This window comes from Uranotaenia lowii, chromosome 2 (genome assembly GCF_029784155.1).
Source record: "Uranotaenia lowii strain MFRU-FL chromosome 2, ASM2978415v1, whole genome shotgun sequence".
NCBI classification, from domain to species: Eukaryota; Metazoa; Arthropoda; class Insecta; order Diptera; family Culicidae; genus Uranotaenia; species Uranotaenia lowii.
This window is the reverse complement of record NC_073692.1, coordinates 8,222,335-8,237,889: the sequence shown is the minus strand read 5'-3', so window position 1 is coordinate 8,237,889 and position 15,555 is coordinate 8,222,335.

Sequence of the window (15,555 nt, the reverse complement as noted above, 5' to 3'; positions counted from 1 at the left end):
TCTGGCGTCAAGACAATTCTATGAGCAAAAAAAAAACTTTTGGAAATTTGGAATAAAAACTTCGGTTTGATTATGGTAATGGCTAAAAATTTTCAACCACGTTACTACTCAACTGTAACTAGAAAACTGACGCCAACTTTCTTTCCTCCAATTCAGTTGTATGTAACATACATATAAGCAAGTGAATACCTTTATCTGTGAGCTGGAAAATTCGTGATCCCCAAACCGTATGCAAACGTGTGCGCAATATCCTGACATAAATTAAATACTTTGGTCGGACCGCCGGAGTCTGGTTTTGAAATACTGGAGTAATTTTCCTTCCCCGAGGAACCTACCTGTGAATTTGGAACGAATAATGTTTTCCCGGGTTTTCCGGAGCCCCATCCAGTGAGAAAGTTTGCTTGATTTATGTCAGGTGCCAGCATTCTGCCGCCGATGCCATACAATTTATTTTAATAGCAAAAGTGGCACTGTTTGTGGTTTTCTAAATCGAGCCAACGGAAGAGTTGAAAAAAAAAGTTAAACACGAAAAAGTTCCTCTCCGTACCTGTGGTACAATTCGATATTTATCAAATTAATTTATATCACCAGCCCAGATTACGGAACTCCATTCAATTACTTCAATTTGCAGTCATAATTTTCCCTAAACCCATAAATCTTATCTAGGTAATCCTTTTCCGGAATCTGATTTTATGGGCTGTCATTAATTTCCCTCCTCCTGCTGGCTATTCTTCCGGAAAATCGTCACCTCAACCATCAGCCATCAACCGTCGGCATCAATGACCAATTTTGGGTGTCATCTGACGTCCAAAAGCAGCAGCAGCATTTCCGGCATCCTGTTCTTGTAATGGACTTGAGGGAAAAAAAATCCAAGAATGGAACGACATCGACAAATCTCGAAAAGAAGGTGCTCTGACAATCATCACCATTGGAATCATAGTCTCAGGGAGCCAAACGTTCATATATGCCGATGAGACAAGAAGTGGGTCCTTCGTTTGTGGATGGTGAATGAGGTTTGAGGAAAAACAATTTAGAAGGTCGTAAAATCAGTCTCCAATATAGATGAGATTTCCATCGCCCTTCATGGAGGATGGCCGGGCGAAGGTGTGACATCCAAATAGATTTTTGGCATCCGAATCTGACACAATTACACTTTTGTGAGGACTGTGATTGGGGAGAGAGATAACAGGATCCGACAAATGGAGTTGTTTGACCTCTGGTCATTTTTGTTCTTTTCCAAACTTTAAAAAATTCAAAAATTACAGAATTGAAAACTTTAACAAATCTATTGGACTTATTTGTAATTTAAAAAAAAACCCGTCCAATACTGAATTTCTTTTGCAATCTATTTTGACACACTATTTAAGTGCTTTATTTACATTACAGCTAAAAACAATAAAAAATGGTTTATTAACCTTGAGATTAAGCTAGCCAAAAAATAGACTTGGGCTTCCACCATCCAATTGATTCTCATTAGGGACCAGAAGTATTGCGGGAGGTCCTCCCAATACCCTTATAATTATTTTTATTATCGTACAGATTTGCGCGGCAGTGTCTTGGATTCGTTAAAAAATGCCAACGAAGTGTCTCAACACACTTCAAAACTTGAAAATCAATCGTTAAACATCAAAACATGCCTCCGCCCTTATACAGGCACATTTCGGCCTGCAGCATGAATAAGGTTGTCAGCATTTTTTCAGCACGTGTCCGGTCCAGACAAATCCAGGCAATTTTATAAAAAAAACCTGGCAAAATCCTAGCATTTTATTTAAAAATTGATGATCAAAAATCCGGGAAATATCGAGTTAAATTATGCCAAAATTCAGAAATTACTCAGCAAAAATTTGAAAAAAAATTGAAAAAAAAATTTCATCAAAACTCTTTGACAGATATTGAATCGTATTCAAGGCTTCATAAAAACCAACCATGATAAATTTAATAAAACTTGTTCGAAAAATTTCGTTTTGGAGGCATAAATCAAAAATTTTTACAACACAAGTTTTTTTTCGCTTGATTTTCCAAGAAAAATGAATAAATCCGGGAAAAATCCGAGAAATTTCAATGAAATCCGGGCAAACGGGCCGGGCCGGACTGTTCCCAAATTTTATATTAAATATCTGGGCAAACCCGGATAAAACCGGGCAACCTGGCATCTTTAGACATGAAACCTTTGCGGGATGCGTTGATGTTCTGATAGAACTTTCGTGCTCCCAGGAGTTTGTGTCCCTCAGGGCTATATACTTGGGCCAATATTGTATAATATTTGAACTTCTGATCTTCCTGGTGTTTCAGAAGGAAAAGACAGAAAATACTGACGATAGTTTGTTTTCAGCCAAAAGTCGAAATTGACTGGTGGTAGGGGAACTGGGGGTAAGACGCCCACTTTAAGAATAATCTTCTATAACTCGTTTAACGTTTAATAAGTGTTTATTGATTCAGTGCCTCCGAAAGTGTTTGCCAGGTAAAAACACTTCTATTCTACTTCACAGATGGAAAAATGTATTGCTATGCGCAGTGCTGCCATATATACTGAATTTCTAATGAATTGTTAATAAACTCTATATTACATTTAAGAATTTTAAATATATTCGTTTATATTCAAGTTATGTTTTCCAAAACAACATATAAATATCTTTCAAATCGTTATGATAAAAACTGCATATAAATTTTAACAAATATGAAAGGGGCCGTTCACATACTACGTGGACAACTTAGGGGAGGAGGGGGGTATTGAAATGTCCACGCTTGTCCACGGAGAGGGGGGTAGGGGTTTCGGTCATGTTCACGTGGACATACTTACTTTCAAAATATTTTCTAAAGGTGAATGAATCTAAAAATGGCAATGTTTTCTAGTTCAAGTTTACATAATTAGTAGCTACTTGAAAGCAAGTAATAAATATGATAATTTAGAAATTTTTAATTTTTTTATATCAGGAAATTCTTATTCAGTTTTTTTCAACCTATTTTATTTCCCCATAATCAAGGTCTCCTCTATAATGCGGCAAATCATCAGAGTTGTCGATTTGTTTTCCTAAAAAAAATTTCTGAAAAAGACACCGTGAAATGTTTTGTTGACATTGAATATTTTTAGGCTTTGAAGGAGAGAGTAGGCGGTGGCCGATTGATACAAACGTGTTTTCCTTAAATCAAAATTTCAGAGGTCCGTAATGCAAAAAAAGTGGGAATTTGATTTTTTTTTCGGGACTTCTGATAGTTGAAAACCAGGTTGATTCATGGATTTTAGTTACCGTAAAGTTTTGAAAGCCTGAAGAAAAGCCATAGTGGAGTGATTTTCATCAGAAGTTCAGTGAACTTTTGGAAGAAGTTAAAAATCAATACACGTTTTTCGCCTTCGTGAGCAAATTGTTGTTAGAGGCCCCTATGATTTTTATTAGTGTTCAGGGGAGAAAAAACTGGAAAAATTATGCTTCGAAAAGTTTGTAATGATTAGATTGTGGAATATTAAACCTGCATTTAGTGATGCGAGTGGCAGACAGGTAAATGCTTGCTGCAGCTGTGCATCGGGCCAATATGACGTTAGGAGAATTTGTTCAAGCTGAACAATTGATGAGATCAGTCTGCATTGCACATGTTCTTCTTTTCTGTAGAAAATCTAGATTCTGTAACCTCACCTTGATGATAGTAAGTGTTTCGTCTTTAAGTTTACTTTGTTGGACTGATTTGTATGATGACTAACATTGAACTTACTAAATTTCCACTCCATGTGCTTGATATTAAAATCATGGATTGTTTCGATACACTTTAGGTTTTCATGATTGCTTCGGTGTATCATTTCTCCCCCGCTAAAACATCCAGTACTCTTCGAGGTGGATGGTAGTCGCAGGAGACGCTTCGGTCGTGCTGGAACCTCTTCCGGAACTTTGGCTTCACCCTCATCCGAGCCGACCTGAGCGATTCATTGTCTGTTAGGAGAGATGAATTGAAATGGGTTTCTGCGCCTTCTTCCGGTTCCGGCATCGGCTTGAGGTACAGGTCGTAAAGGTTGCGGAATTTCAAGACCAAATCCATCCAGGAAAATCGATATCGGAGATTCGGTTTTGGATTCCACCTCTTCGGACGGAGGTGTGCGGAGCTGATTGGCATGGGACCTGATGAGACGTTAGGATTCTTGAAGCTGAACGTTGTAATTCACATTGCCAATCCGTTCGATGATCACCCCGGCTTTGCAGGACCAAGAGTTCTTGTGATGTACCTGTGCGTAAACTGAGTTACCGGGCTTGAACTGCTTGGGGATGCTACCATGTTTTCGGTTGAATGTTTCAGTTTGGCGGCTCATCACGGAGCAGGGCTTCATTCGAGTTGACTTCGAAGGAAGTAGAAGTGATGACGTTTGAATAGCATCTTCGAGAGTTTCTCTCCTCGATCGAATCAACTTCTGACTTAGCTTGCTTTCCGGATAAAATGTTGCGACTTGATTGCAGATCGATTTAAACAGAATATAGACCATAGATCGAAAAGTTCGAGCCATGCAATGCCGATCAGGTTCACGAAGTTACGAAACACTTTGCTTGTTGGGTTTGACCGTTGATTGTTACATCGCAGTTGAAATCGCCAAGCAGGGTATGCGGTTGACCAGATGCATTCGTGGCTTGGCTCGAAGAAAGCTTCATGTTAGGCTTGCCGATTTGTTTCCACACTTTTGAAGAAATGATGGAAATATCACTGGCAGAATCAATCTGGAGTGACACTGGCTGTCCGTTGACTAGAATAGACGTTCGAGCAACCGTAGGATTGCCAGATGGATGTCGGCTTGGCCTTGGCTGGATCCAGTTTGACCGTTGTTGGATTCTCCTCCCATTTCGATGGACTTTCTTGATAGATTCGTTCGAATCCTCGTCGCCAAAAATGTTACGTCTTTAAGTTTACTTTATTGGTCTGATTTGTATGAATAACATTGAACTGACTAAATTTTCACTCCATGTGCTTGATGTTAAAATCATGGATTGCCTCGATATACTTTAGGTTTTCATGATTGCTTCGATGTATCAGTAAAAATAATTTATTAACGCAATAAAACGCATTTGCATGATTGTCAACAGCATTATGATTGCTCTGTTAAACATGATGTGAATGATGTGTGTGGTTCAAGAATGCAATTATTAATATAACATTCTATCACCAAACATTCAAAATTATTTGATTGCTTTGATGTTAATTTTATTTGAAACTTAAGTATGTATATAATAAGGTAGTATATAATATTTTTACCAATAAAATCATGACTATTGGTAAGTATTGGACAGTTTTAGAAATCATGCGTTCGACTACTTCAGTAATTATTTATAAATGGTTTTATATACTACTTCAGTATGCACGTAATATAAGTTATGACAAGTTGTGTGAAACAAAGATTTAAAATCCCCTTTCGAGTCTTTCTTCTTTTTAATATGTGCAGAAATCAAATGTCAATTTTGATAAACATTCCTCCTTGATGTGATGTTACTTTACTAGTTGTGATATTACCCAACAGGGCTTACTTGCAAGGTGTACAAGGTGCAAGGTTGGCTTACATCCATAAACATTAAATCGGCCAACGAAATTATTTTTTGTTTTGTGATACTTTGATCAAACTACGGTTAATCTGTGCACCCATGGTGCATTATTAGTACACTATTATAACCTTCATTAGATGCACCTTATGAACCGCGTTTTAGAGTGTTAAATAATTGTTCATAAGAGTCTTAGAAAATTCTTTTAATTTTCATGTTCTTATGAAAAATAGAAGAAACGGCATTGTGTAAAAGTAATGAACACATTCTATCATCAGTTTTTTCATCCTCTAACAGTACGGAGCAATCGCTAGTTCATAGTTACTAGTTTTTCTTCAAAGTTAAATGTTATTGTCATCTCCGCAATGGTAAGTTCAATTTGATGTTTTTGATGTGAACGTTTAATATATTAGTAAACTAAAATACATTTCATTGTTTACTTTTCAGCTGATCGGCAAAAATAACTTTGATGGAAGCGCCTGTTGATGCGCTGCTGATGGTGACCATTAATGATTTAATATCAAACAAGCTTGGCAAACAATAAAGTGAATGTTTTCAGCTTAAAATATCTAAAATTATTCTTATTAGGAATTGATAAACTGTTTCCATAAAAACCTCTTATGAAAAGCAAACAACCTCTCATTGCAGCAGGCGTTCATCTTCAGATTTCATTCGCTTCATAAGACTTTTTTTTTTGTTTAGATTATAGTCGTTTTACCATTTTTAAGGCATTCGCGACTTTATCAACGTTGCAGTTGGCGGATCGTTATTGAAAAACTCATCCGGTACAACTGTGTTCGATGTTTACTCTTGGGCTCGAACTCGCAGACATCGGCTCAGGAGACAACAGACTTGCCAACTGAGCTATATCACAAGCCCGTGCTTCATAAGACAATCTTATGAATTTCAATGATTTTTCTCATGGCGCCACTTCATAAGAGAATCTTTTGACATACATAATAGTATTTTTCTGAGAGCATACATATGTACATATACAAGCCAAGCACTCAATTTTTGAAAATTAATGAAAATCATTTCACTACTTTTAATGGTGTTAAACTAGGGACTCACGTAGGATCGGAATCTCATAAGTAAATGTTATAAATACACTAAATCTCTTGATTCTCTAATCAACAGGAAAGCCTAATTCCGACCAGCAATCGGTTCCAATTTGGTATAGCTGCTGCGTGGCGAGGAATAAAAACCATGCAGAGGATTGATAACAAAGGTTCTGATAATGATTTTGCGGTTTGGCACAGCACCGAAGATCTTTATCTGATTGCAGACATTAAATCGATCGAAGAAATGGCTGACAAAATCATCACTAATTTCAGATAAAACATCGATGCAGTCTTTTATCGCAAAGATTCGTTTTCTTCACAGATAGTACAATTTTAGGATAGATTTTTGTTTTAGTTTTAAAATATATTTTTGACATTTTTTGTTGTTTCGATTATAATCGTTTTGCCATCTTGTACCGGATAAGTTTTTCCATAACTGTCCCCCAACTGTAAAGTTGATGTATCTAAAATCCCTGGAAATTGATAACTTCAACTATTTATAAAGCTACAAAATAAACAGTTTGACGTTGTAAACTCCATGTTTTTATAACGGTGAAATCTGCTTAATTCTGATGCAACCAAAAAATGAACCGAACTCATCCGATTTAGAAAGATCAATTGTTTGGAAACAGCTATTTTTCTTAGTTTTTCCAATCTAACTCGTTTCAGTCTGAATATTTTTATAAATTGTGTTGGACAAAACTGTTCGATTTTAGATGACTCAAAACTCTTTTAATCATACTTTGCTTGAATAAGCTCGGCCTGAAAAGATATAGTTAAAAAACTGAAAATTTGGAATAAAAAAAAATTTTTTTTTTATTTTGAACCCTTAAAACTTTTTTGGGTAAGCTTCTACAAAGTTGACGTATTCGACAAAATTGCTACATTTTTTACCATCTAAAAACTTGCCAAATACATAATTGCTCTAAAATGAAAATTACAAAAAATAATTTTTCTATCTCACTGCTAGGTGATTGAGTCATTTTTTTCAAAAGCTTTTTTTAAAGTGCTTTAAATGTAGGTAAAATGTCGCTCCATTTTGGCGTAAACAATTTTGATCACCTTTTTACGTCGTTTTCCCCTGTGTGCGACGTCTGAAACACCAAATTTCAATTGATACAAAAGAACTGTCAAAATAGATTCCAATCGATCTGAGCTTTTGTCGTGGAGCTTTAAGCTTTCTTATTGAAAACTCAACCAAGAAGAGTATTGTGAATGCTGTGGTGGTTCAAGTTATTAATTTATAAACTCGTCATATAAATTTATGATTAGTAAAAAAAAATTTCACTGCACTGGTGGTTCATGTCCGTAGTTAGAAAACTTACCAAATTCAAATCATGCATACCGTTTATCGTCATCGTCATCGATCCACCGGGCAACAAATTCAATATTGTTTTGTGTGATTTACGCAGCGTTCACTTTGGAGCTCGAAAATTGAGCAACAAAAGTGCTGAGGATTTTTTTGCCCAAGCTTTCGACGATGTCGCCAGATATTTTATTTTAAGAGGGATCAGATGTCGCTTCTCTTATATGAAGGTTCACAAGTTTTAATAAGTCTTCAAAAAAAGTGAATTCTAACAGGTTTTTCTACAAGACTATAGTCTAAACATACTTGAAAGTATTTTTTCACAATTTTTAAGACAAAATAAATCTGTAAAAATCATTTTATCAGGCATTTATTCAATCTACAATAGTTGAATAAATGGTAATATATTCTAGTTGGACACATTTAAAAGAAATAAAAAATATCTTCAGTCACATTTTGTTAAATTTTTCAACTAAAATGAAAAACAAACAAAAAATATTTGTTAAAAACTTTGACAGCATTGTTGGTTTTGCTTCATTTGAATCATTTTCTTAAAACTTTAGAATATGCTTTGAGATCGAACGCCTCAATTTCTCCTTTCTGTTTGATTTAAACAATTGTAGATTTGTGTTTACTTTTTATTTTCGGTCTACGCTTCTACGTCCAACTATAAACATTTTCAAACCATCTTATTAACGGTACTGTACGAAATTGCAAAATATCGATGGATTGGATCACATTTCATTTTTTTCTCTTTCTCGAGTCATTGTTCTGAGCATATCTTCTATGAAGTATTGACATTCTAACGATATTTTTATAAATTATTGTTTGGCTTTGAAAGCGTAAGAACTCAAAAAAAACATTGATTCCTTACATAATTTATCTCTTCATGTGTTTTTGAGGAAAATGATTTTCTCTAAATATATTTCATTAAACTGCATTCCTTTTATATGAACTCCATTAAATTAAATGTAAATTTTCATGTTCTTCTTGACCACTCACAGTTTTTGACCAAATTAAGATATACTAGATTATTTTGTTTCGATTGCAAACATCCCAATCCTACCGAAATCCTGCCGAGATTCCTACGCCGATAATCACATAACTGATGCTTCGTTTCGCTTTGCCACAACGTATAAATTATCCTACTCAATGCCAATAGCAATTTTCATAGCCAGCAGCCTGTATTTGTGCCATTTCATCGGCATATCATCCGGAATTGTAGGATCGTGGGAAAGCTAAGCGGGTGATGATAGGAGAAAAAAAACATCGAGGAAAAAAATCCGCCCAAGAGGAAAGGGGGCCAGAAGGAAACAATTCAATTTGGATCCATTTATCTTGCTCCATTATTCTATCGGATTTCCTCATGTTAGAACGCAAATCGCGATTCGGTGTCTTTGGAATAAAATAGAAAAAATCCAGACATTACCAAGCATCGGCTTCCGGAAAATGTTGATTGAATTAGGAGATTAGATAAGCTTTCAGATGATTATCAGGGTGTTTGTGGTGCTATTTTTTCCTCGATTGCAAAAGATTAATCATTCGTTTCAACGATTGACAGATAGGCAGAATATTTGTAGCGATCGAAGAAAGTAATCACATTTTCTAATTCAGCAGATATCGATTGCACTTATATTTTTACGCAATAAACCGACAATAATTATGAATAAGTTCGAAGGCTATAAAAAATAAACGATCTCGTCACATCAATTAGCAGTCCGGGGAAAAGTCGTAAAATCAAAACAAAGAACTAATTGAATCAGCATATTTAACTTGGGATACGAAATCCGGAATCCGGGTGGCACTAGTCCTACACTATGCTATAAATATAGTTGGATCCATCCAGGACCCATTCGAAACCAACCGAAACACTCGTAGTAAAACGCACTGATTGAATTTTATGGTCTTCCCTCACCTGGAGGCACAAGAATGTTTCCGAAAAAAAAATCCTGCCAAGGTATCATGTAATTTCATTAGGCCAAATTCTCTACCTAAAAAGGGGATGTAAGGGCAATTTTGGCAGCCATGTTCATTTTATGGGTTTCACTGAAATAAGAATTTTCTATACATTTATAGTTTCAGAGTGATTTAAACATTTATAAGGCTTCGATAAGTTCGAATTGATTTTGATAAAAAGTTTCAAAATCAAATGCATCACAATCTGGGGACACCCGAAAATCCCCTATACTCAAAGGAAGCCCAACTTCGGTTGTGGCTTATTAAGTTTAATTACCACTCCCCAGAGAACAGATTTTCTGAGCCGGTTTACGACGACAGTGCATACACATGAAAATAACCACCCTAGGCAAACACATGGCTTGGAACCGTTCATTTGAGCTAGTGGGCTTAATCCTGAGCCGAGAATATTTTTCGGGCCTCAGAAATACATAACCATACCGGCTGACAGACTGCTGGATCGGACTTCGGTTTGGAGAAGGAATATGGCCCCATAAAATTTAATCAACCTGTACGAAACTGTGTTTACTAGAATCGGTCGTCAAATTAGTGTAGATTTTATCGGATAACAAAAAAAATTTAAGTTTTTTTGGCTGCAAATTACCGAAAAAATTTTGTTTCGTAAAAAAAACATTTAAAAAAATAAGATGTATTCTATTAGTTACAAATGATAATTCAATGTTTCTTTTCTATTTTTTTTAACAGTACCTTCAAACGGGGCAACATTTGTATACCACGACACTAATTTAATTTTTATTTAAATATAATGTAATAAAATTATTGTTTGATGATAACAAATTGATAATGACACAGTTTCCCACATCGTTAGATATATTTTTAAAGTTTTTGATTATCATACAAAATTTAGTAAATCCAGCAACAGATGTACAAATTTTAAAATTTTTCGATGCCGTAAAAAACTTTACCCAGTATGACGGATTGGCTTAATGAGAAAATTACCAACAAACTTGATATTTCCTTTATTATCCTATACCAACACAGTTGGTGTAGAAATATTTTCGAACACTCATCAATTTATTTTAATAAATATTTTTATAATTCAGTTACCAGTCTGGGTTAAAATGCATCAAAATACAAATCAAAGATTTACCTTTTAAATATTGTTTCCATGCACTGGAAAATGATTGTTTTGTATCACGCGTTTGTTAATTTCGAAATTTCATCCATCCAAACATTCATACTTATGATTCAAGCTATCAGAATTTTTGTAGTATTTTTTACCCCTAAATGTATGCAGCACCCTTTTGGTTATTGCCTTTCTTACGTTGCGCGAGAAAAAGCTTTTCGTTCGCATTGGAAAACCTGTGAAATTGTTCGGTTGTTGTTGATGTCTAACAAAGACGATGACGGGATGGGAGTCACTTGCTGGAGCCAATGGAAGATGATAACCAAACAACAGCGCCTCCAAGTTACCCATATTACAGTTTGGGAACATGTATGTATTTAATCAATAACGGATAAGCTCCTCATGTTATTTTTTTATTGGACTATATTTTGTTATAAGAAGGTGGTTGCAAGACAAGCCGACGAAACCATTGTTATTAGTTTTATAAAAAATTACGTCATTACGAAAACTGTGCAAACAGTTTTTACATAAAAGCAGACATTTCAGAAGTCCATTTTCTAAAATTGAATACGGCACTTGAATAAAGCTTTAAAAAATCTAAGAAATATTGAATACTGTTCCACAACAGCCCAAAAACTCCGTTGATCTTAAACAAAACTTTCAAATCGACAAAAGACAAAATTTGATAAACTGTGATCATGAGCATAGTCGTCAAAATTGATAAAATTTACCAAAATGAAAAAATTTAAAATTTTTAACAAAAATGACAAGATTTTCGAAAATGAAAAATTTAACAAAATTTATAAAAGATTAATTGAAAAATTGACACAATTAAAAAGAAAATAAAAAAAATAACCAAATTGTAAAAGTTGTCACTAATGAAAACACTGACAAATTGCCAATATTGACAGTATTAACGAAATTGATAAAATTTACTATATACACAATGTTGACGAAATCGACTAAATGGACTGAATTTATAAAATCGGCAAAATAAAAAAGAATAAAAAAATTGATAAAGGCGACATGATAACAAAAAATAAAAGTATCGATAAAATGATGTAATAAAAAAAATGATAATACTGAAAGAAATGAAAAAATTGACAGAATTAACGAAATTGAAAAATTGAACATACATATTGACAAAATTGATTAAACTACACACTATTAAATTTTTGGTGTAAATTTATGTCAAAAAGGATGCACAAAACTGAAGCATCACTTTTGACATAAAATTACAATATAACAGACGTAAACGCTTGAAGCCATAAATTCTCCAAGACATAAATTATGAAAGAATTAGATCATAATTGATGTAAATTTATGTCATACTGGATGCACAAAATCAAAACATCGCAGTTCACATAAAATTACAATATATTTGACATAAATTTATAGAGCCATATATTTTGAAAGACGTAAATTGAAAAGACTTCTATTCAGGGATTTTTCTTAAAGTTATTCTTTTAGTTTATTTGGGATTTAAACTTTCGTCACTTAAATCAATTCATGTAAAACACTAAATCACTTATAAATTGTATTAATTTTGAGTTGCATTCAAACGATTCTAATTTGCCATATTTCGATCAAATCGAGGCTTTTCCACCTAGAAGATAATCTATCTGGTAACATCTAATCTGGTTGGTAACATAAGATGAAATTTATGTTTGGCGAAATTTTCCTTAAATTTGTTAAGCGCTTCAACACGTTCGTGCGACCCTATTTTAAGAACTTTGTTGCTTGTGCGTCCGGTATGTGAATAAGCAGCAGCCCCTGAGTATTCCAATACGAGTTAATACATGTTTTTACAATTTATGTACCAACACATTAGTCGGGTATTTAGCTTTTATTCCATCTAGTAATTAAATTTAATACGTACATTTTATACAGCTATCTTCATGCTATGATCTTAAACGTAGTTGTGTCTTTTAAAAATAAACTGAAATAAATATAATTATGAAATTTTGTAGAAGATTAGTTCATTAATAATTTTTTTCCGTAATAGAAAATTTCATTTCACTTGACTATCTTGCGACCAGATAATATTTTTTAAGCCTCTCGACTCGATGCTTTAAATGGCTAAGAATGCCAACGTCTATAAATGTTCATCTATCTTCACTTCTGCTTGGAACTTTTTCATTTTTAAGAAAAGTTATTAAAATTGGTATTCTGGTATTGTTATCTTCCGAAATTCCACTTGCTATCCTGTTATGAACCAACAAAGAACAGAAAAGAACATTTATGCAAGTGCAATTATGCATCACAAGCATATGCTGCAGAATTCATAACGACTGTTAAAGTAAACATAATTAAGTGAATTTTGGTTTTCATACAATTGGTAGTTTCAGTTTAATTTAATATTTTACAAATGCAACTAAAAAGCGAAAATATAATTAATATATCTTAGTTGTTAAAATTCAACGCCTTTCGGTGTATGTATTCAATTGTATTCAATGTATTGTATTCAATGTATTGTATTCAATGTATTGTATTCAATGTGTTTTATTCAATTTGGCTAATGTTTTCAATTTGGATAAAGAAAACAAATCTTGTTTTCCTATTTCCAAACATAAATGCACCTATACATAAAGATGCTTAGAATCACACTATGAAAAATTCGATCAGTCAAGCTGTTGTTTGTACAAAAGGAGGCTTTAAACATTCCTCGAATATTTTGAACAAATTTAGAGACCTGCATGAGGCTCGTTGCGGTAACCAAGATAGGGCAAAAATCTCTGAGAGGGAATTCAAACATCGAACTACTAAACATATAAAAAAACGATTATTTGTTCAAAACAGAAATACACACTTTTACAATAAAACTATCAAATAGCATTCTAAAAAGGTTCCAGTAGAAGGCCTAATACATGATTTAAGAACAAACATTCGAAACTAATACACAGCAATGTAAAATGCTGTTAAATCACTCTAACCTAACAAAGTTTGTTTTTTATTCAATACGGGAAGCAAAATTATGAGTTTTGAGTAAAACATACCAAACGAGTCTTCATAAAAAAAATCGAGCACCCTGAGAACTGTGAAGCAAGTTTTCTCGAAACTATGTGTAAGCACATTTACTGCTTTTCTTAGGTGCTTAAAGATTTCTATGAAACTAAATAAACAACTTACAGAAGTGGTGATTTTCTCACTGCGCTGTACTGTTGTTCCACAAAAAAAGAGACAAGTGATTAACCAGCAGCAACAAAACGGCTTCTGTCCACTTCCCTCGCATTATTTTCAAACCTTGGACGCTCATGTGCATTATTCGGCAGCGTATGGGTCTGGATGGTTGCTGTTGTTGCAGGGTGGCTGGCTCTATTTGCTTCTCATAATCCGATACTATGTCCAATAGAAGATGGGTGTGGGATGTTCCTGAAAAAATTATATTTTGTTTTGAATGACTTCGATAAGAACAAAATTTCAATTGAAATTAAACCTTGTTCGTTTATCGGGCAGCATAGCGAGCAGCAAACGGACATCTTTATGTGGAACACTGCACATAAACGGCCAGCGGCTTAATATCTCCGGAAGCTTTTTTTTATCAACGCTTCATCGTTGCTCTGCGGATTGCGGCGCATCAATTTGTCCAGTTGAACTATCAGCATATTCCAGCAGTCAACGAATCACTTGACTCATACCGAACACTTTTATTAAAACGCGTACAAAAACGAAATAAGTTTCACGATTTTGAAGGATGTGAAAAATTACTAAACAGAACAAAACAAACTTTTACACACACAGATTTTTTTACCCAAAAATTGCGTTTAATCGTACGTAACTTTACGCCATTCAAGAAGTAAATTTGAGTTCAAGATTTAATTTTCAGTGCTTTGACATAATGTAGGCCATCATAGATGAAATATAGATGTAAAACGATGTAAAACTAGATCTTGATAAATTTAGATCAAATAAAATTAGGTGTTTAAGCGTTTCTGTCTGGAATAATTTTACAAAATTTTTGGTGTGTATCAAAACTGTCCAAATTGACCATTTTGACCAAATTGACAGAAAATTTGGGATTGACGAAATTGACAAAAAAGACTGCATTAAACAATTTGACAAAAATGATGAAAATGACAAAAGGGACAAAAATAAAAAAAAGTGCAGAAATATAAAAAAAAAATTAAAAAAAAAACGACGAAACAAACAAAATTAAAGAATACACAAAGTGACAGAAAAATTTTACAAAATTGATGAATGATGCCAAAGTCATACAAAATGCATATAAGCAATTGAAAAAATTGCCAAAAATGACAAAAATGACAAAAATGACAAAAATGACAAAAATGACAAAAATGACAAAAATGACAAAAATGACAAAAATGACAAAAATGACAAAAATGACAAAAATGACAAGAATGACATATATGACAAAAAAAAAATTACAAAAATTACAAAACTGACAAAATTAAAAAAATGGGACATTTCAAAATTGACGCATCGTATTTCACTCTTGCAGTAGTAATTTTACAAAGATTTTTTCAAAAGATTTATTCTTCCCTGCTTTTGAGAGCGTGAATATTTTGAAAAACATGGTAAGGAACAGTTTTTTAGTTGTACTATCTATTTTTGTACCTTTTCCTTCCTTTTTAAATTTACCATATTCTGGGACTTCAGAAAGTGTAACTGGAGTGA